The 23,282-nt window shown below is 39.0% G+C and overlaps 1 protein-coding gene across 3 annotated transcripts in view; it reads left to right on the top strand.

Annotated features, from left to right (window-relative positions):
* The window catches only part of PCDH10 (protocadherin 10), a 69,707-nt gene that overhangs the window by 18,357 nt on the left and 28,068 nt on the right, over nucleotides 1-23,282 (top strand). The window lies entirely within an intron of this gene.

Here is a 23,282-nt window from a genome sequence, read left to right as displayed (position 1 = left end):
TGACAAATGAAATGGGAGCAAAGTAAAAAAAAAAAAATAGAACTAGAACAGACACTATAGCCCCCATGAATGTCAATGTTTAGACATGGTTTGCATAGAGTGAGGGTTTGCTTTGCTCAGGACGGACCCTGATCAGAACAGATGAGCTTTGTGTCTGGAAATGGGTTTGCCACTGAGTAAAGACACGGTGATCGTCCACAGTGGGCAAATGATGAGTGGAGAGCTGCCTTCAGATTTCCAGAATATTTAAAAATTTCCACAACTGAAGAATGATACCAGAGACACGTAGTGACTATAAATTACTGTTTTTATTCATTTCCTTTAATCTATAGAATACAAGAACAGCACCACTATTTAGAGAAAGTATTAAGGAGCCAGGCCTGCTGAAGCACCCACATTACAGTGCGTTAAGGAGCCAGGTTCAAGCTCCTTTTCTCCACCTGCAGGGGGAAAGCTTCCTGAGTGGTAAAGCAGGGCTGCAGGTGTCTCTCCGTCTCTCTCCCTCTCTATCTCCCCCCACCCCTCTCAATTTCTCTCTGCCTCTATCCAATAATAAATAAATAAATAAAAATTTTAAAAAGAAAGTATGAAAATGTGTACTGTATGAAGCTGTAGTTTGGATGCTAAGGTCTTAAGATGTCACTCTTATCTGCACACACTAGTGGCCTGAAGTGTCCGAATCCTAATGTTAATGAGTGACAACTGCCATATAGTCTTTGCTCTCAAATTCAAGTCCGAATTTTGTAAAAAATACTTACTATTGAATTTCAAGTTTAATTCTTTTTCAAACTTAAAACAGCATTTTCTCACTATAGTTCCACTGAAAGTAAGACGATATAATATACAGATGTTGTCAATCACCTTAATGCAGAAAGTCAAAGAGAATATGGTTTTGCATCCTGGCAATTTATATTCCTAAATAAACAGATATTTCCCATTGTTTGCATTTATTGGCAAGTCTACAGCAATCTTTTTTTAAGGCTATATTGATTTATATTATTATTATTTGCCTCCAGGGTTATCGCTGGAGCATGGTGCCTGCACTATGAATCCACTGCTCCTGGAGATTATTGTTTTCCCTTTTGTTGCCCTTGTTGTTATCATTGCTGTTATCATTAGTGTTGTTCGTAGTGTTGTTATTATTGGTGTTGGATAGGACAGAGAGAAATGAAGAGAGGAAGGGAAGGGAATCGGCGGTGGCGCAGCGGGTTAAGCGCAGGTGGCGCAAAGCGCAAGGACAGGCATAAGGATCCCGGTTCGAGCCCCCGGCTCCCCACCTGCAGGGGAGTCACTTCACAGGCGGTGAAGCAGGTCTGCAGGTGTCTATCTTTCTTTGCCCCTCTCTGTCCTCCCCTCCTCTCTCCATTCCTCTCTGTCCTATGCAACATTGATGACAATAATAACAACAACAATAATAACTACAACAATAAAACAACAAGGGCAACAAAAGGAAATAAATAAATATTAAAAGAAATGAGAGGATGGGAAGACAGCGTGAGAGAAAGATAGACACCTGCAGACCTGCTTCACCACATGTGAAGGAACCCCCCCCTGCAGGTGGGGCGCCAGGGGCTCAAACCTGGATCCTTAGGGTGGTCTCTGCACTTCATTCCATGTGCACTTACCCTGCTGCACCACTGCCCCAGTGCCCTATTTTATTATTACTTAATAATAAAATAGGGCAAGATTGTGGGAGAAGAGGGGTACAGTTCCCACCACCAGAGTTAAGTTCCCCTCCCCTCCATTGGAAGCTTCCCTATTCTTTACCCCTCTGGGAGTGTAGATCAAAAATCTTTATGGGGTGCAGAAGGTGGGGGTTCTGGCTTCTGTAATTGCTTCTCCACTGGACATGGTTATTGGCGGGTGGATGCACACCCCCAGCCTCTTTCTCTCTTCCCCTAGTGGGGCAGGGCTCTGGGGAGGGGAGGTTCCCGGATACAGTGGTGAGGTCGTCTGCCCAGGGAGGTCAGGTTGGCATCATGGTAGCATCTGCAACTTGGTGGCTGAAAAGAATTAAGATATAAAGCAGAACAAATAGTTTAATCATCAGAAACCTAAAGGTAAGAAGAGAGCAGGTGAGATTTGGGGTCTTCTTGTTGGAAGAAGCTAGCAAGCTTATTTTTTCTTTAAAAATAAATCAACTCGCCTTTTGCTCTTCATGACAACTAATCTTGATGAAGTTTTAGTTGCACAGAAGACAGACATTTTAAACATTCAGAGCTATCTTTTCTCCAATGACTAGGTTCTCCTTTTATGTTCAAAATCAAGGTTGTGCTTTTTTTTTTTTTTCTATAGGAGTATATATTAACACCATTATTGCCATCCTAGGTCTGTCTCCCTACCCCCAACCCAACAGTAGAGTCGTGATTTTTATTGTTACAGATGTGAATGTCACATCTATTTTAATGCAAATGTCTCTACTTCATGTTGCCATCAAGCTGCCTCATTTTAGATGATGAAACATGCTAATAGTTATGTGTAGTACAAAGCGACAAAAAATGAACCCCTTCTTCTGCCAGGAAAACTAAGGTTTGCATGCCTAGTCCACAGATCTGCATCACAGTGAATGCATCTTAATAGCAATTTAGCTTTTTCTGTTTTAGCCAGTTACAGTGCTCAGAATTAAGGGTTTCAAGTGAAGTTTGGTCTCTATGAGAAATATGCAAAAAAAAAAAGAGTGATTTTTTGTTTTTTACTTATGCTTTCTTAATTTCACTGTATGTCTGAATTTTTTTAAGCATTTAAGTATTTAATGTCATCTTAGACACACAATTGTCTTCAAAATGACATTATAGCTCTTGTTTAACAATTATAATCAATTTTCTGGTTAAATAACTAGTACAAACCATAAGCTAGAACTATTCCTGACCATTCTCTCCCCAAAGTCACACGATAATAGTTAATGCTGGTCTCATCTATCATCAGAAATGGAAGTATTCTCATCTTCTAAATTGAAAAGCACGCCCCTTATGTAATTAAAGAAGCTAAAAATTGACACTAATTACTCACTTTTAATCAGAATGTTTAAATAATTATCAAGGTAGCATTTTTTCTTTTTCTAAACATGTGTTTAGCTTTTTAATCAGCATAATGCACATTTTGATGTTCGGCAAAGTAGCTGTGTCTATTCAGTTATTTTTGTAAAATGCTCAAAAGCACTGAAAATGGAATTTGTTGTTTTATAAAAAAAAAAAAAATTGTCAAGGGCAGGGTAGATAGCATAATGGTTATGCAAAGAGACTCTCAGGCCTGAGGCTCCCTCAAGTGCCAGGTTCAATCCCTGCACCAGCATAAGCCAGAGCTGAGCAGGGCTCTGGTAAAAAAAAAAAAAATTAATTAAGTTTAAGAAATTGTCGCATTTCATTTTTATGCTGATGTGTAAGAAAAGGTCTAGAGCACGTAGACATAACGCAGTTGATGAGATGGAACTCTTTTTTTTTTTTTTTTAAATAATTAGCAGTCATTTTGAGCCCAGATTGTTTTTAACATTTGCATAGCATGTGTGTCATACACACTCTGTTTCCCCCCTTATTTTCTGCTGTAATACTGTAGTTGAGGAATAAATTGGCCAGGCTTAGAGGGAACACATGAATAAGCAGAGGGAGTAAAGTAAATATGTGTAAATTGTCTAAACACGGGATTTAGGTAATTCAACGGGGTTACTAAGTGTGGGCTTGGCTTTACAAACTTCACTGCATTTTTCTTAAGAGTTCAGGAACTTGCATAGAACTATGAAGGACTTGTTTAAAAATGAGCTAAGGTCAGAATATAGCTCCCCTGTATAGTGTATCATAGGCAAGACCCAGGTTTGCCCTGCACCTCCACCTCACTGGAGAAGACTTCCCTCCTCTGGTGGTGTCTTTTCCTCTCTCCCCTGTCTCTCTGTTGGAAAAAGTCAACTGTGAGCTCTGAAGCCATTATCACAGTATAAAATAAACAACTGAACCAAATGGCCATTAAGTTACATATAAAACAACCTGGATTGTCTCAGCAAGTATGGAAGGTAGATATTTAAATTTGAACATAGTTTTTAAAAGCTATTTTATAAGAGAATTTACAAAAGATGCAATAGTTCCACACACTACTATTGACAAGACCATAGGATATGGGGGGGGGGTACAACTCCACACAATTCCCACCACCAGAACTCCATATCCCATCCCCTCCCCTGATAGCTTTCCCATTCTCTATCCCTCTGGGAGCATGGACCCAGGGGCATTGTGGGATGCAGAAGGTAGAAGGTCTGGCTTCTGTAATTGCTTCTCTGCTGAACATGGGCAGGTCAATCCATACTCCCAGCCTTTCTCTCCCTAGTGGGACAAGGCTCTGGGTGACAGGAGTCCCCAAACATTTCCTTGAATATCACTCTGTGGTCATTGTTGTTTAGAATGGTGATTTCATATTTCAAACATCCTCTCTTAAATTTTTTGTCAGTAACCATTTCCTTTAGTTCAAATTAGCTTAACTTATACAGTAAAGGTATTTGATCTTATTACTTGAATACTTATTGACTTTATCTCAATAAACATTGTTCCCTGAGAAATGAAGATAATCACAAGATATATAACCAACAGAAGTTCATCCAAAATACATTTGTAAAAGACTGACTTTCATTTGTCCAAAGGGCTGTAGACTATATTCAGTAAAGTGAAGAAAACTGCATTTATATAACATTTTTCGATCTGTCAGAATTTATACAGTCACTGGATTTCAGGGAACCTTCTATTCCAAACGTGTTTCTAGGCTACCCTACTTCATACCACAAAATATTCATGTGCCGAAAAAGCACTCTAGTTATGTCCTGCTCTAACTTTATTTATTTCACAAATTCTGGATCTCTTTTGAAGTCTTAACCCTATTCATTGCACCAGACAAAATGATGTCAAAACATTGCATTTTAAAAGTCCCTAACATTCATCTAGACTTGTTGTCGGTAAACCTCATTTTGGGACAGTTCTTTGCATCTGTAGTACTTCTGCAGAGCACTTCAGGGTTTCCGCTGATTGAAGTACTACAGACCTGTTTTATCGGGCTGTCTCTCTTCCAGTCTCTTCATCGTCTCAGCTTGTTTTCTGTGATTTACTATAATTTCTTGGCCTCCACAGTATGGAAAGAGCATCCGTTGACAGTGCGATGGCTTTTCTCTACGGTACACACCGTCCTTCTGTTTGCATGCCCTGTGAAGCATTTTCTCTGGGACTTGCATATTCTTCTGGTGTCAGTAATCTAGCATCACTTTTTCAAATCTTGACATCCACAGATAACTTTTTAAAAACCCCTTGGCTGTTTTTTTTTTTTAATTTATTTTTTGATTTTCCTCTTTTGTTGTCCTTGTTGTTTATCATTGTAGTTGTTATTATTGTTGTTGTTATTGCTGTGGATAGGACAGAGAGAAATAGAGAGAGGAGGGGAGACAGAGAGGGAGAGAAAGACAGACACCTGCAGACCTGCTTCACCGCCTGTGAAGCGACTCCCCTGCAGGTGGGGAGCCGGGGGCTCGAACCAGGATGCTTATTCTGGTTATTGCTCATCATGCCATGTGAGCCTAACCTACTGTGCCACTGCCTGGCCCCTGTTTTTTATTATTATTATTATTATTATTATTATTATTATTATTATTTTAAGTAATCCTGTCTCATTTATTACTAAATGAACATAATTTTATAATTTTTCTCTTTTATTTATGAGAAAGATAGGAGGAGAGAGAGAGTAACAATCAGACATCACTCCAGCACATGTGCCGTTGGGGATTGAACTCAGGACCTCATGTTTGACAGTCCAATGCCTTATCCATTGTGCCACCTCCCAGACCATTAAATTTTTTTCTAGTAGATGTTAATTTCTGTTTTTTATTTTATTATTATTATTATTATTTACCAAAGTTGTGCTCCAACAAAAACACTTGATTTCAAAGTTTTCATACACACTGTTCTGCATATGAAAGCACCTTGGGGAGGGGTGGTGCCTCACCTGCTAGAGGGAACATGTGAGAACCCAAGTTCAAGGGCCGTGTTCGGAGTGCCGGAGCAGTGCTGCAAGTGTCTCTCCCTTTTCCTGTCTCTCTCCTTTTCTAACTCTGTATCTGACCCCTATCAGAAGAGAGAGAGAGAGAGATGAGATGAGGAAAATAAACATAAAGAGAAACAATGAAAAAGGGAGGGGAATGACCATTAAGAATAGTCCTGTTGTCATGCATTCACCAAGCCCCAGAAATAATCTTGGCAGCAGAAAAGAAGAAAGAAGGGAAGGAAGGAAAGAGAGAGAGAGAGAGAAAGAAAAGAGGGGGAAAAGGAAGGAAGGTAGGAAGGAATAAAGAAGGGAAGGAAGGAAAGAAGGATGCAAGGATGGGTCTGAATTTACGAATCACATTACTCTTGTCACCTTATTTCCTGAGGTCAAATTGCTGATCTTTAAATCTTAACAGTCTTTCTATTTTTTCATTAAATTCCTTCACTCAGGAATCCAGTATTAATCTCCTAGAATCAGAATACTTTGCTTATCTCTACTTTATAAGCAGGAAACAAATAAATGTCCAGCATGAGGCAAAATCCCTATCTATGCAGTCCACATTTCTCACATATCTGTTAGAACTTAGTGTCCGTAGAGTTTTTGTAATGTATTTGAACAAATGATGAACACCTCTTAAGAACCCACATTTATTAATATTATTATTATTGGATAGAGACAGACAGAAATTAAAGAGAGGAAGGGGTGATAGATAGAGACACTTGCAGCTCTACTTCACCACTTGTGAAGTTTTCCTTCTGTGGGTGGTGACCAGGGGTTTGAACCCCAGTCCTTGTGCTTAACCAGTTGGGCCACTGGCTGGCCCCTTAACAACACGCATCTTTACAGCAGTGAACTGGAGGAGGAGCTGAGTGGACCTCCTTCAATCTTTTTAGACAAGTGAGGTACTGTAATGAGTGACGGTTTACCCCAATTAATAGGATCAAGTGAAAGCTATAAATATCTTTTTAAGGTGCCAATTGGAAACACTGGACTTTCTAGCTGTACATCTGCAGTGCTGCTCTGCGACTTTTTGCGCGTCACTAAGAGGATAGCTTTTAGGTACCTGGGAACTACTTAGTCTCCAGAACTTTCTCAGACTCACTGCCTGGCTAATCACGTACTGGCAGGTGGTGCCATGAATTAAGCAATGAAGTCTCAAGCATACAGTACTAAGTTTGGTCCCAGTGTCTCATGTGCTGAGTGGTGGTCTAGTGAAGGTCTCTCTTTCTCTTTCTCCCTTTCTCTCGTAAATAAATCTTTAAAAATACAAAAATAAACAAATGCTTAATAATTAGATGTTAGGAAATGAATGAGTGTGTGCTTTAAAAAAAGATAGTTAAAACTTTATTTAATTTGATAGTACAGAGAGAAATTGAGAAGGGATATATATACATATACACATACACATACACATATGCTTATACATATACACATACACATACACTTATACATATACATATACATATACATATACATATACATATACATATACATATACATATACATATACATATACATATACATATACATATACATATACATATACATATACACATATATATGGGGGGGAGGGAGAGAAAGAGACCGACCCCAACAGAGACTACAGCACTGCTTCACCATATCTGAAGCTTTGCCCCTGCAGGTGGGGACTAGGGACTTGAACATGGGTCCTTGAGCATGGTAGCTTGTGCACTTAACCAGGTGTGCCACTGCCTGGCCTGGTTTAGTGGATGCTTTTAACATATCCAGATTTCTATAATGCTATCTTTATATGTTTCCTAGAAATATCAAACCTTGTTTGTAGCTTTTCACAAGCTGGGCTTGATATTTCCAGGAAAATTTTTCTCCTTTCCATTCAGTTTTAGAGTCTCTTTATGATAAGTACAGTACTAGGCCATTCAAATATGAAATTGCAGTGCTTATAAGCTGGGGTGGAATTTCCTCAGTACCTGGAGATATTTTAAGCCTTTCAACATCTTTTTTTTTTAAAAAAAAGATCTAGTATCTGAATAAAAAAATCATTTTAAACTTCTTTATTTATCCCAGGGACGTATTTCATAGCCTAAGAGGAAGTTAAATGTATTTTGTATTTGTTTCAACTCTTTAAGAATTTTAGTTATTCCTCGACCCTTTCTTCAATATCACTTGACTGAGAACATGTACAAGATGGTTGGTGGAGGGAGCATTTCTCTCAGGCCTGAGGCAGGCCTTCTCTCCCTCCTCTAAAGCATCCCCTGCTCCACCACCAGGATCCAGATGCCCAGCTTCCCCCTCCCACTCCGCCCCGCTTCCCTGTCTTTACTCAGTCTCTCAGTCTGGATGCTGTATGTTTTGTTATCAGCGTTCAGAGTTTACATTTCATTTTCACCATTTTTTAACCTAATAATTATATATTCTTCTCTAGGCTAGTTATTTTTTTAATTTTATTTCCATGTTGTATTTGTTTACAGGTTGCTAATTACAATTAAGAGTCCACAAATACCTCTAAGTAAAATACTATAGATATTTCAAGGTACATGTAGCAGATCCAATTGGCAGAAAATGTAGTTACTATTTTCCACTCATAAGTATGTGAGTCTCCACCCATATATCTAACTGAACTAAATATTTAGGATATGATATTACTTATATACCTCATTTTATATTACAGATAATTTCCATCCTCTTGCCTATTTTTTACATTGGAAGTAAATCCACCTAAGCCCTTGCCCATCCTGTGGGCCTGACAAAGGAAGATTATCAATTAAAACATAAATAGAATTACGAAAAGGAATATCTACTTGGGAATGTATTGCTGCTTCATCATACTGAAGACTTCTCGGTCAAAATTTACATAAATGCATTAACTTATAAGGATTATTTGTAAATAAGCCTGAAATCTGCACATACCATTGCTTATAAATGTCATTAAACATTACTCATTCCTTAATGTCCCAGACTTCTTGGGGGGTGAGTCTGTGTCTTCAGAAGTCTTCTAATAGGAACTGCATATTCTAAAACCCTTTTAATAGGAATTAGGGTGTGTCATTAAGATAATACATCTGGAAACTGGGACTTTGATGTTCATTGTTCAAGATTAAATAATGTTAATCAATCAAGATAATCTCAGCATAGCATAAGCCGGCTTAATGCTTCCCAGTCTTTAGTGAAAATAGGAGACGTTTAGTATCTAGACTCCTTTAGATTCCCTCAACATTGTAGGTGACCCACCCTCATCTCCTGAACCCATTTAGGTGGGGGAATGTAGGAATGGAAGAGACTGAAGCCAAAACTTAATCATGCACAGAAGCACATCAATAAAAACTAAGTATAGGGCAGAAATTTTGCAGATGAACATCAAAGCTTTATTTCTGGTTCTATGCTTGATAGATGAAATAGCCTTATGTATTAAGTCACTAAGCTTAGGTCCATTCTCTAGAATTCTTTGTAATTTTAACCCTAAGGATTGAAAAGATCAGATGTAAATCTCAGTTCAGCAAAACTGCTGGGATCTGTATGATGCAAATGCTATCTAAATTAACTTTGCTAACTTTTTAAGTCATTGGTGATTATAACCCCTGTTCAGTTTTCATAATATCATTGTATGAATGTGTCTGCACTACAGGCCTCACTTACAGAAGCATTCCATCATTGAATTTTTAATTGTATCTGCCAGTTACCAGATAAAAAGCAGATTGTGATTATGTTTAACTGTAAATTTATTTAACAAGTGACTAATTCATTACCGGAACTGTTATGATGATACCATGGTGCTTCTTAAGACACTCAAAAATGATCAGTTTGGGTTTGTTCCTTTATTTTTCAAGGAATGAACTCTACTTTTTGAGAATGGATCATGGTATACAATGTAGCAAAATCAGTCATGGCACTTGAGAGGAAATAAACTGTCTAGTTCCAGTATGATCTGTGAGAAAATACACATTATACATCTTGTAAAAATTCTGTAATTAGTAGGGCTCTGACCACCCCCACCCCTGGCCCTCCGCCCTCAGTCTTTTAATATTGCTGTTGCCTGAATTCTACAGTAGATTCTAAGCTGTTTTGGAAGTTTGGTCACATATATCCATGTATTCCTGAATATTGCCTGCAGTCTGTCACCAAGCTTTTCTCATAAGTTTCCATGAAAAAAAAGTAGACCATAATTATATTATCTCATAAATATATATATATATATGTGTGTGTGTGTGTGTGTGAATGCTTTCAAAATATTCAAACGTGTCCTAAAAAAAATCTGCATATTGAAACAGTACAGATACACACACACACACACACACACACACACACAAGACAATGTCAAATGAATAGTTCCTAGATTAAATGTTTTAAGCGCCCTGGATAACAAATCAGGTTAGAGAGCAGGGGTACACAGCATAATGGTTATGCAAAGACTCTCATGCCTGAGGCTCTAAATTCCCAGGTTCAACCCCCAGCACCACCATATGCCAGAGCTGATCAGCGGATCAGTTAGAGAGATTCTGTCATATTTAAATATATTCTTGGGTTTGGTCTCAATCTGTAGCATGTTATATAAAGTTTTGAGTCAACACTGGTAATAGCTGCCAGTGTGCATCTAGTATATACACTAGTGGTATATGTAATATCAAATAATTCAAATGTAAGTTTAATTGATGTGGTGTTAGGAGTATTGATATGAGAGTTAATTTTATAGTTTGACAGTTGTTGTCACTTTATTCTCAAAAATCAGAGAGTGACATGAACTTGACCTACACATTTCTTGTACCCTTGCTTCCTTCCCTAATAAGCTTAATTCCAGAACTAGTTCAATTCCCAATCTATCGTATTTCCTTTGCATAGAATTGCTGACAAGATTATTACACTGGAGGTCATGAAATCTAGATATGTTTTGGTAGACATCCTTTGAGTTTTATGTTAATCTTTTTTGATAAGCAAAACAGTAGTAGAGAACTGTACTACTTAGCAGCTACACAGGTCTACTAAATTATATATTTTTAAATACTTTTAACTGGTGCACCATTTTAGACATGCAAAAACCAGAGAGATTAGTGGACTAAACATTCCGTGTTCTCCAGCTTAACAGTGACCAACTCTTGGCCAAATTAATTTCATCCATATGCATCCTACAGTGGCCCCTTCACTCTGGTTTTAAGGCAAATCCAGAGATAGTATTGTTTAATCTTTTAATACTTCACCATACATTTATTAAAAATTAACCTATTTTTTTTTAGCATAACAGCAAAAATGCTCCTGAATGAACTATCATCAGTTGTCTAGTTACTAGCCAATTTTTCCATATATATACAAATATCTATGTCTTATATTGCATTTATTTTGCTGGGTGATGATGGAGATACGTTTCAGGGCTCATTGAAGTGCGAGATGCATAAAGAAACATACCAAAGTCATAGATATATTAAGCAATTTTACAAAATGAGCATGTCTACGTAACCATTAACCAAGATATTGTATCAAGTTTCACTGTGTGTAGCGCCTTGATAGCAGGCTGTTCTCCCTGATGATAAAGAGCAAGCAGTCTGCTGAACATATACTAGGTCTACATAGTTGAGATGCGTTCTTGGATTTTATTTCTGTTACTATCTTTGGAGCACTTCCTGTGTTTCATCTTTCTGAAATGTTTAATGGTCTGTTATTTGCATCTTTTCCTGTTGGTTGAAACGTAATCTCTGTTACTGAGTTTGGTGTTTTATAAAGACAGATACTGAAGTATGTGACTCGGAGGGTGAATCTGAAGGTCCAAGGAGATTCAGAATAAAATTAAAGAGGTTAACATTTTGAAAAGTAGCATATCTGAAGGGAGCTGGGAAGGATCACAGGGTTGGGTGTTGGCATTGAAAAGCAAAGGGTCCAGATAGCATAACAAATGCTAAGTGTTTAAACAAAGACTGCAGAGATAAGATAACTGATCAGCTAATCTGCCAGAGAAAATGGGTCTAGATTGCATCCTGAGAGTTTCAGATGAGCGGTGTGGGAAATACGCTGCCCTTGACCTTGTTATTTGCTTCTAAGATATGGAAGCACTTTGCCTAGAACGCTTCACAACAACAAAGGCATGCCTACCCCCAGGATGACTGGGAAGGGGATCATCATTTCTGAGCTCTGTGATGTATTTTTCTCAGAAAGCTTTTCCCCTCACTGGGGCAGAGAGGAGGAAGTGCAAGACTTTGAATTTAGTGACAGGAGGAAGGCAAGGCCAGCACAAAAGCCTTGAGTTTTAGTTGTTTCTTTTCCTTTCTGTTTCCCTGTGGGTGATTTCTCCTCTTCCTTTCTTTCTTTGGAATTTTGAAAAAAGGGGAAAAAATTAGTTTCTTAAAACATTGCTTTCCCCTCACCCATTGTAGGGCACTAAGTGACTCAGTGTCCAGGAATATTTGATAAGGAAATCTCCTAAAATAATGAATTATGCAATTGCTGAGCTTGAGAATGTGTAGTATGTGATACTGAACGTGATAATTGAATCTACCTTTTGGTAGATTGGGATGAATTCTAATTGCTTTGATTTTGAATAAAGCTACGAACTTGGGAAATATCCTCATGTTCTGTAAGCAACACAGACCGTGTCTTATTATGTGTGGACATTACAATTTGAAGGGTTAAGATTCCATATAGACAATGGCAACTTATAAAGAAGAGAGACGATACAGATGTTAAGCATCTTATTCTGTCAAACACTGGATCTTTTCTTTACTGAGCTGGCTTATTAGTTCTTATAAGAAGAGTTTTCTAGAACTGGCAGGATAGCTCAGTAGGAAGGCACCTGCCTGGCCATGCAGGTGACCCAGATGGAAGCCAGTCACTCCCACCACACTGGGGAAGCTTCAGTGCTGTGGTCTCTCCCTCCCTGCCCCTCTTTTAACCTGAAAAAAAGAAAAAAAAGCTGGTCCAGAGCTTTGAAGCCCAGCTGAGAACAAAGTATATTTTTCTACTTTGGGTCTTTTATTTGCTTATTGAATAGAGACAAAGAGAAACTGAGATAAAAGGGGGGAGGGGCAGAGAGAGAGAGACGCCTGCGGCCCTGCTTCACTACTTGTGAAGTTTTTCCCCTGCAGGAGGAGAGCAGGGTGCTTGAACCTGGATCCTTGGGCATTGTAACATGTGCTCTCAGCCAGGTGTGCCACCACTTGGCCCCTACTTATTTGGTATCTTATTGCCTCTTGTTAACTACTGCAGAAGACCCTCCTGTACTTTCTTTGAAATGCTTCACAGCGAGATCAGTGTGAAACAGCCAGCGTCCAAGGGTCAAAGCCAAGCTGCCTGCTTTCCTTATACCTAGTAGCCAGTCATATGTACTCTGTACTTTCCTAATCTGCTGTTTCTGAAGACTAGATGTGGCCAATTTTTTTTTTTTTTCAGTTGATATTTTGGGGAGAAAATTAAAATAGTGAGTAGCAAGTCCTTAATCATGTGGAATCCTGAATTAATCAGATGTTTAAGGAAAATCAAACGCAGGAAGAAACAGCCAAACAAAGAACTGCATTAAACTGGGATAATAAGATTAATAGTAACAGGAGTAAGTATTGGGGAGTGCCCACGATCTAGGCATGAAGAGAAGGAAGGTGTCAGGAAGGCAGCTGCTGAAGTGTGCTGTGAGGCAGTAATCATTCTTACCCGGCAAGGACCAGGAAATTTGTCCCAGGACTCTCAGACTAATTCTAGAATTAGATAGCTACCTCTTCTTTTTTTTTTTTGAGATTATTTATTTACTTATTAGAAAGGTAGGAGAGAGTGAAAGAAGGAGACTAGTACATGTGCTGCCTGGGATCAAACTCAGGACCTCATACTTGAGAGCCTAATGCTTTATCCACTGTGCCACCTTCCCAATCATGATATCTACATCTTTAAAAGCATGTGACTGGTCTTCTTTTTATGAAGACAGAAGACTTAGGCAAGGTACAAATGTTGATAGAAAAGAATTAATTTTACCTCTTCTGAAGCTAAGGATTTGAGAAGCCCATGCATTGTCATACAATTGTGATAATTGTGATACAACTAATTGTAATGGCAAAGTATTGATTCCTAGAAATTACTAGCTATAGTAATTTTAATGTAAGCCGACATACATTAGAATAACTTTTAGGAAAGGTCTAGAAGAAATCTTCAAGACTTCTAAATGTGGGCATTGTCTGGATTCTTCATAGAAATTAAGCTTTCATGGTGTTTATAATATGTGCTAATTAATGTATCTAATATGGGAGGATACTGCCTTTCCCTCACATGAAACAGATGGCCTACTTTCCAAAGTCAGTTCTGTGATGCTTTGAAGCTGAACTGAAATGGTGTCCTTTCACAAATCTTTTGAAGTTTTTCACATTCAGTTACTCCCAATTACTCAGCACGATGTCACTTGTGATTATTCTTTGTAATAACTGCTATTTGTTGTAAAGCAGTGCCCATACCTTGCAAGTGCATCTTGAAAATGTGAAGAACATGTTCAACTGGCTATTTGGGGGGCAGCCCTCGCCCTAAGCTTCTGACAGAAGTAGCATGAACCCCCTTCCTTCAGGATCAGATAGTGTCAGGGATGGATCCTAGTCCAGGCTCAGTGGTCCTAGTGTGACCTCCCTCAAATTAGATTACATCAGTGCTCTCAGAGTCAGGCATGCAGCTAAACGGTGATGCACTCATCATCACAGACCGCTATGAAAATAAAGTTAATACAGTCACTTAAAATGCTAAAAAAAAAAAAAAAAAAGCGGGGCTGGGCAGTAGTGCAGCAGGTTAAGCGCAAATGGCACAAAGCACAAGGACCAGTGCAAGGATCTGGGTTTGAGCTCCCGACGCCCCACCTGCAAGGAGGTTGCTTCACAAGCGGTGAAGCAGGTCTGCAGGTGTCTTTCTTTCTCCCCCCACCCCAGCTCTCGATTTCTCTCTGTCCTATCCAACAACTACAGCAACGGCAACAATAACAACAAGTGAAACAAACATGGCTGGGGGGAGGCTTCAAAGAGTGGTGGATTCCAGGTGCAGGCACCGAGCCCTAGCGATAACACTGGAGGCAAAAAAAAAAAGCAGGGGAGCTAGATTAGACTGTGACCACACCTGAGATTCCAGGTTCAACTCCTGGCCCCTGTCATATGCCGGAGCTGAGAGATGCTTTGGCATCTCCCTGATCTTTCCCTCTATTCTAGTCTCTTCTCTCTTCCCAAAATAAATCTTTAAAAAATAGCATAAGAAGTAAAACAAAGTCAATAAATCAGTATAATAACTGAATCAACTAAGACATGCAGAAGTATCAAGGGGGGAAGTGGCAGTTCTTTTTTAAAATTAAATTATTATTTTTTATTTTTAAGGTTTATTTATCCCCTTTTGTTGCTCTTGTTGTTTTATTGTTGCAGTTATTGTTGTTATTGATGTCATCGTTGTTGGATAGGACAGAGAGACATGGAGAAAGGAGGGGAAGACAGAGAGGGGGAGAGAAAGACAGACACCTGCAGACCTGCTTCACCGCCTGTGAAGTGACTCCCCTGCAGGTGGGGAGCCGGGGGCTCGAACCGGGATCCTTACGCCGGTTCCTGCGCTTTGTGCTACCTGTGCTTAACCCACTGTGCCACCGCTCGACTCCCGGAAGTGGTAGTTCTATGAGGGTGCAGGTGGAGAGTTGAGGTGACAACAGCTGTGGTCCCCAGGCAGCCTCCTGCATCCTCACTGGTGTGTGGACAGATGTCCGGTTGCCTCACCTGCTATGCAGATGAACACATTCAGAGGTCGTCTTACTGCCCTCTCCTCCTGACCACCCAAACATGTGCCCTGCCTCAAACCTCTTGCCAGCCACCAGCCTTCCTCTGAGGTCAGAGCAAATAAACCCACCTTGAGCTTAATACAGCAACAGTGACCGTTTTGACCTCCTCCACCAGGAGCAGGGAACCTGCCTGCTCCCTACTCTGATATTTGAAAAAGAATAAAATACTTTGGTCTTATTTTTCCAGAGAGGTTTTCCCAAGTAGCACTGATATTTTATGTTGACTTAGCACTTCTAAGTTCAGAAGATGTCACTTTCTTTTGAATAGGACTTTTTTTTTTTTTCATTAGAAGGACAGAGATCTCCCCAAGCACTGCTCAACTCTGGCTTAGGATAGTGCTGGGGATTGAGCCTGGGACTTGTGAGGATGTTTCTTTCTTTCTTTTTTAATATTTATTTATATATTCCCTTTTATTGCCCTTGTTTATTTGTTTTTTATTGTTGTAGTTATTATTGTTGTCATCATTGTTGGATAGGACAGAGAGAAATGGAGAGAGGAGGGGAAGACAGAGAGGGGGAGAGAAAGACAGACACCTGCAGACCTGCTTCACCGCCTGTGAAGCGACTCCCCTGCAGGTGGGGAACCGGGGGCTCGAACCGGGATCCTTATGCTCGTCCTTGCGCTTTGCGCCACGTGCTACTTCTCCCGCCCGACTCCCAAGTGAGGATGTTTCTATACAAGTCTGCTACTCTGCTGGCTGCTACACATACATTTGCTCTGATCTAAGACTTGACTGTGGAAGTCTGGAGCAGCTCTTATCCCCCCTCCTAGCAGAGACAGCTCTGTTGAGATGTTAAGAGCCGTGGCCCTGGGGCTAAGCTTTGAGATACTTAGGGACATTGTTACTAGCCCTTGGGCCCTCCACCGTTAGTTGAACCTTCCTGTAGACTCTTTTTTTCTCATCTGTGACATAGTTCCTGCAAAGCTGATTGCGGAGATTAAATTATTTAGCGTCTCTAGAGCAGTGAGTGCCTGGCCCAGAGAAGCACTCATTAAGTGTTCAAGGCACCACATATTTGGTTAAAATTGGAACAATGACATCAGCCTGAGTATGGAGAAAATTAAAATTCTGGGCTTAAATAGAACTAATTATGCTCCCTTTTACTCCCAGAAAGAAAGAAAGAAAAAAAACGCAGACTCCAAATGTTCTTTTCATGATATATTACCATCTTACATCTGCAGTATATAGCTTTTTCTATAATGCACATGTTTTAAAAGTACAATAGCGCGACTTTCTCTTTCGCCCATGAAACCAACAGAACAGAGTGAATGTGATCAAAGGTATTCCTAGCATGGACAGCTGTGTCTTCAGTTTATCATGATGTCCAAACAAAAATCAAGGTTATAACTTGCAAACTTTCTAATTCTCTTTATTTTTACTTTACTTTGGTGTCTCTGCAAGTGAAGTGTTTATGTTCAATAAACAGTTAAAGTAACCTGGCAAAGAATGCTTTTCTAGGGAACAGCAAATATTTATCTCAGTACAGAAAGTAACTGTCCTATAAGACATTATGTTCAAGCCAAAGGTTTTAAAGTGATATGATATAAATGGTTGCCTATAATTTGACTTAGTCTTGACATTCAAAGTGATGCCAGTTCATTAGTGTACCCTCTGGCTTGGATAGGATATTTTACTCCAAACAGTTCTGAGATATTTATGTAAGAGACAGTAACACTCAGAAAGTATAGGATAACTGCCCATTCGCAGGGAAAATGAATAACAAACACATCTATGTCTGCCCTAAGTCAGGATTTGAACATGCACACACATGTCCAGAGATTTTTCTTGCCTCCTGTTTCCTTCAGTAAAGTCCTCTTCTCTGCTCAATATCATTCCTGCAGTCAGTCTCATATTTCTGTTTTTGCACCTTTGTCATTCAAATTCAGACAGAACTAGCAAATGATGTCACAGATTGATCTGAGGAATGTCTATAAAAAATGCCAGAGCCGTGCTCTGTTTCTGCTTTATTCAAAGGGCTCTTGGTATAATCCCCATGACATCTGTGTTTTCTGTCTTCTACATTGCTACATTGTCTTCACATAAACATCACCACTTTGCTCTAATAACAAGATAGCTAACAACAACTAACTTCTAAACACAACTGCATTTTAGAGCCACATCCTGTTTCTTTTGATGTTCATGTCTCGAATGAAAGTAAACAATCCCCATTTTTTAAAAACATAAAATAGTGAAGTTTCCTGTAGTTAATAGTGCCGATCACAGTCATAGACGAAGCAAACATTTTACATCCTATTTATTTTGTTACTTCTTTAATGTGAGAGTGAAATTGCTGTCGCCACAGTTAAGAATAGGCCTTCTTTTCTAACTGCCGTGGCTCCATGTCATTTTAAGCTTCTCATCTTATTCATAGATGAACAAGATGTTTGCTTATTAGAATAAAATGCCTTTATTATCTTTGAGAAATATGCCTTAGAGTGGTAATCAGGGAAGCATTTCGGAATTCTTTGGAGACAAAAGTGAATACTCTTAAGTTGCTAAATCTTTAAGACAAATCCAAGAGGAATAGCAGAAGTTAAATCTTGAAGGTGATTTTGTGTTTAAGAATACCAGTAGTAATAATGAGATCTTATGATGGACCTGCCCTTCTAAGAATTCTTTGTTCATAAATCCATTTCAATCTTACAATAGCCAAATTAAATAGGTCTTCTTTCTGTCCCTGTTTCATCATTTATAATATAAAGAACAGATGCCCATTAACACCCAAATGCTCTATCTGGTGAGAGCTGTGTCTCTTACTTAAATCCATCTGATTCTAAAATGAACACTTGTAGCTAGTTCACATCTTGAAGCTCCTGTTTAAGAAACTGGGCACTTTTTAGTAAGAACCTCATCAAGAATTTTCTGGTTGAGGTTGGATTTATGTGTTTGCTTTACTAGCACACTCTTTCTGAGGTTTTCCAACATTTGTTGGAGTAAGAAACCAGGAGAAAATGAAAGCGAAGCAATTACTCTTAGAGATATTTGGGGGGTGGGGGGGGGATGGTATTAGAATCCAAAATGTAACAAATAGAGCAAAGACAGTTATTATCTAGGACTCTTAGAGATATTTGGGGGGTGGCGGGGATGGTATTAGAATCCAAAATGTAACAAATAGAGCAAAGACAGTTATTATCTAGGATGGTTTGTCCAAACGTGAGACTCTAGAATTGGGAGAAGGTTACACTGCTCATTACCACCTCTACTCAAGGTCATCTGTCGGGAGGGAGTCTATTGTGATTGAAGCATTGATTACCAATTAGCAAAGTCCCATAATACATTTCACTGGAATGGAAAAAGGCAAAATGAAAAATAAATGTGTATTTAATGTCTGGTCCTCAAATGACATTGCTCTGTTCAATGTGTTTTACTTTAATGTTGGTGGAGAAAAAGAAAAATCCTGGAGGGGCGGCTAAACACACATCGTATAAAGTACAAGGACCTGCATAGGATCCTGGTTCAAGCCTCTGGCTCCTCACCTGCGGAGGGGGGGGTGGGGGGTGGCTTCACCAGCAGTGAAGCAGGTGCGCTGGTGTCTTATCTGTCTCTAGCCCTTTTTATGTCCCCTGCCCTCTCAGTTTCTCTCTGTCCTATAAAAAACTGGGGGAAATGGGCTCCAGGAGCAGTAGCTTCATAATGCTGGTACCTAGCCCCAGTGATAACCCTGGAGGGGGAAAAAAAATCCTGGCTTACATCAAACAAAACAAAGTCATCTGAAGATCTATACATAATTTCACTTAAAGGTGAAGTTTCTGAAAATCTATCTACAATATTAAGTAAGCACTTACTATATATCATGAGGTAATGTTAAAAAAATAAGTGTACTTTCTTTTTTAACTTAAGATTTTTAAAAGTGAGAAACAGGCACAAGGGAAGATGATGACTGAAAACATTACATTCAGATATAGCAGGAGTTATTTTTGGCTAAGAAAAACCAGATTAAATGTATGAGACCTTTAATCATTGAAAATAAACGATTTTAAATGCCATAATTAAAATAGTTTTTATGTCTTCGATATTTCTGTGAGTTGTAGACCAGAGGCTCCTAGGGTGAAATTTATTTGTGCCAGTCTATGAAAGAATAAACCAAGGAGCAACATTTCATTAAAAAAAAAACAAAAACAACGAGCTTTATTGTTATAAAGTGAATTTCATTTGAGTCTAGTATAATCACCCACCTTGTTTTTTCTTTGTTTAAATGTATGGGGAAATGTCCTGTCTTTTCTCGGAGTGCTATGATTTTATTGCTGCTGACATAATCCAAGCTTTGAGATGGTAGGAGAGAATCACTTCTTGGGGCACCTCATTTCATCACCTTTATTACTGTGAATTAGGGTGATGGATTGCAAACGTGTTAGCACATCAGTAAAGTGTAGGCCTTAGGTCGTCTGCTGGGATCTGTGAGGAGACACTCGCAGACTTTCTTTAGATCTCCCCTAATCCAGTTCTTTCTGCCTGAGTTAAACGAGCTAATAAAGACCCCTCTGCTTGCCAAGACTTTGACTTCCAGTTTTCCCTTGTTAAAAATCTGAGAGGCTCTCTGTTGCAATCACAACAATAAATACAACTTTACTAGCTTTAGACTCATTTTTAATAATTTAAGTGATGCTTACATGTTTTGCTTTGTTTCATTTTATCTCTTTTTATTTGTGATTATAGTGGGTTACAGAATTGTAGGGTTATAGGGTCTAGCTCCATACCATACCCACTAGGAAAGCTCTGTCCCCACTCTCCCACCTCCCAAAGATAGCCACCACACTTAGCACAAGACGAGTCAGTCAGTGACGGCCAGCTTCTCGGCAAACCATCTTCCCCAGGGTTTTGTCCTTTGCACATTTTCTTCTCTTTCTTGAATGCTCTATTCTCCACAGAAATGATCCTTTACCACTTCTCGGGATCTCCTACCCATCGATCAAAAATCCAACACATTTTACCTTTAAAGATTAGTCTTCCCAATGACACGCTTCCTTTCTTCTTGTAATCTCTTCAGAGTCTCACGTGTGATTGCTGTTTTTAAAATATTTTGCAAAAACAATTCTTAGCTTCATCATTGGACTGTTCACTTCAGAGCAGAATCCAAATGTGTGTTCCTTCTAGCATTTTATGTCCCTGAGTGGTGCCTGTGTAATACACCAGGGAACCAAAGAATGAGACTTCCTGAAGCCAAAGCAGCATATGTCATTTTCTTCTTCTTGTTTTTCCCCTTTTGTTGCTCCTTTTTTTAAAATTCATCATTGTTGTGGTTATTATTACTGTTGTTATTGATGCCACTGTTGTTGGATAGGACAGAGAAAAATGGAGAGAGATGGGGAAGACAGACAGGAAGAAAAAGATAGACACCTGCAGACCCACTTCACTACTTGTTAAGCGACCCCACTGCAGGTGGGTAGCTGGGGGCTCAAACCAGGATCCTTAACACTGGTCCTTGAGCTTTGCGCCATGTTCGCTTAACCCACTGAGCTACCCTGTGACTCCCGCATATGCCATTTTCTTCTCTTTAGTTGTCCTTCTTGGCCCCTGGCTTTCATTACATACATTAATATAATTATAGTAGTCTATTATTGCTGAGAGGGAGGGAAAGAAGGAGAGAGAGAAAGAAACAGAGAGAGAGAGAGAGAGAGAGAGAGAGAGAGAGAGGAACAACAAAAAATCTAACTCCATCCTCACTTACTCACCTCTGCCTGGATTTCCTCATCTGTCACACTCTCAGGATCTCCATGTTCTTTTTTTCTGGCTTTAACTGTAATCATTGTTTACTATTTTTCCCCAATCTACCACATTTTCCCTTGAAAGGCTCCTTGAATGTCACTTTCCTTATCACCAGCTGCTAATTTCACTCATCTTTCCCTTGTAAGTTGTCCTTTTACACAAAGTCTAAACAAAGACCCTGGCTGTCAGGTTATCTTAAATGTGAACATCAAGTACATACATTGTACCTCCATGGTTATGGGTGGGAGGCTCTGACTGGCAGGAACAAGGTTTACAGGCAGAGACAAGTTACAGATTTTCTGTAGTCTCTGGGGTTTATCATGTAACCACTTGTAAATCATTGGTATTCTTACTCATGATCACTATGTATTGCATTCTTATCACATTATGGTAACTGAGCATCTCAGGCACTTTTTAAAAAGTAATGATACATTTTTCAAAAAACTTAATATATAAGTAAATATGTGCCTTTGTCACATATTAATAATGATACCGTAGAATGCTTAATCGGAACCTTTTAGTGGTCCCAACTAAGATTGGTTATCTAACATTTAAACTTGTTCCTAGATTTATTTAAATTTCATAAATAAATGTATAACATGATTTGTACTTTTATTTGCTTTGTTAGTAGTTAAATGCTTGAAGTAACAAAGGTGAACCCCAGTCAGACAGGAAGCATAAAGGTATCAAATGCAAGGCAACTATTTAACTATCTGAATCTTATCATCTAACGACTACATAGTTCAAATATTTCTAACCTATAACAAGCATAACTTTATTGAAACAATTTAGCATTTTTGAGATTTTTGTTTTTGAAGCTGAGTTGTTGGTTCAGTGTCTATCAGTTTTCAGATTTCTAATTATCTTATGATAGCTTAAATGGAAAGGGCAGGAGGGAGGTGGCTTAATGAGTTTCTAGAATAGAACTAGACTTGAAATGCATACCTAGCCTACAATTTAGAATAAATAATTAAATATGATGTTTTATGCCATGAAGAAAGAATATTTTATTTAACATGCTCTGTCAATCTCTCACACACAAGATTTGACTCAAACGGGCTAAAATTTGGTTATCATACAAAGAAATAATTTAAGAAGCAAAGATTGCATTCACATAGGATAGTCAATTAACCATTAAATGTAAATATGCATTTTAGACAACTGGACTTTAGATCTTATTCTCCTTTGAAATTTCAGCATCTTAATTTTAAGTTGCTGTTGACGTGAATCTGCATAAAATTTGTTACATGATCTACAAAGCTACAAGATGATTAGAAAAGTGGGTAAAAGATTTTTCTAGAAAAGACAGTGCAGCATTCCAATCTCTGTGGCTGCTAGTGTCATCTGTGGCATGAAAGCACAAGTTCCTGGAGCCTGGGGCTATGAGGCTTAAGAAATGAAATAGCTGAGTCCCCATGTAGGTGACACGGTGCACATATAGGCTAAGAAATTAAGTTTTTGCTTATCTGAATCTCAGATGTAGGTGGGATCTCTGTATTGTATCTGACAACCCTGTTCTGGGGTTACTGGGTTCTGAAGCTGCCAGTAGGGCCGTTTCTCTGGGTAGAGGATAGTTTTAAGATTGCATTTTTTATTTTTGCAAAACGGATTATGTCTTAGGGGTCCGATTTCAAAGCTCCTCAGCATAAGCCTTAGCACACTTCACCCACCATTCAAGTGTCAGTCACCTTCCAACCCTCAAGATGCCTTTCCCTCTCCTTGGATAATCTCATCTCTGCTACTGGAGACTGAGTTTGTTGGGCTTTTCCTTTGTCATTTCCCTTGCTTTCTGTTTCTCTTCTCTTCTGACCTGAGTGAGATCATTCAGG

Source organism: Erinaceus europaeus, chromosome 19 (assembly GCF_950295315.1).
Source record: "Erinaceus europaeus chromosome 19, mEriEur2.1, whole genome shotgun sequence".
In the NCBI taxonomy this organism is placed as follows: Eukaryota; Metazoa; Chordata; class Mammalia; order Eulipotyphla; family Erinaceidae; genus Erinaceus; species Erinaceus europaeus.
Note: the sequence above shows the minus strand (reverse complement) of the source record. Positions and strands in the feature narration are given on the sequence as shown.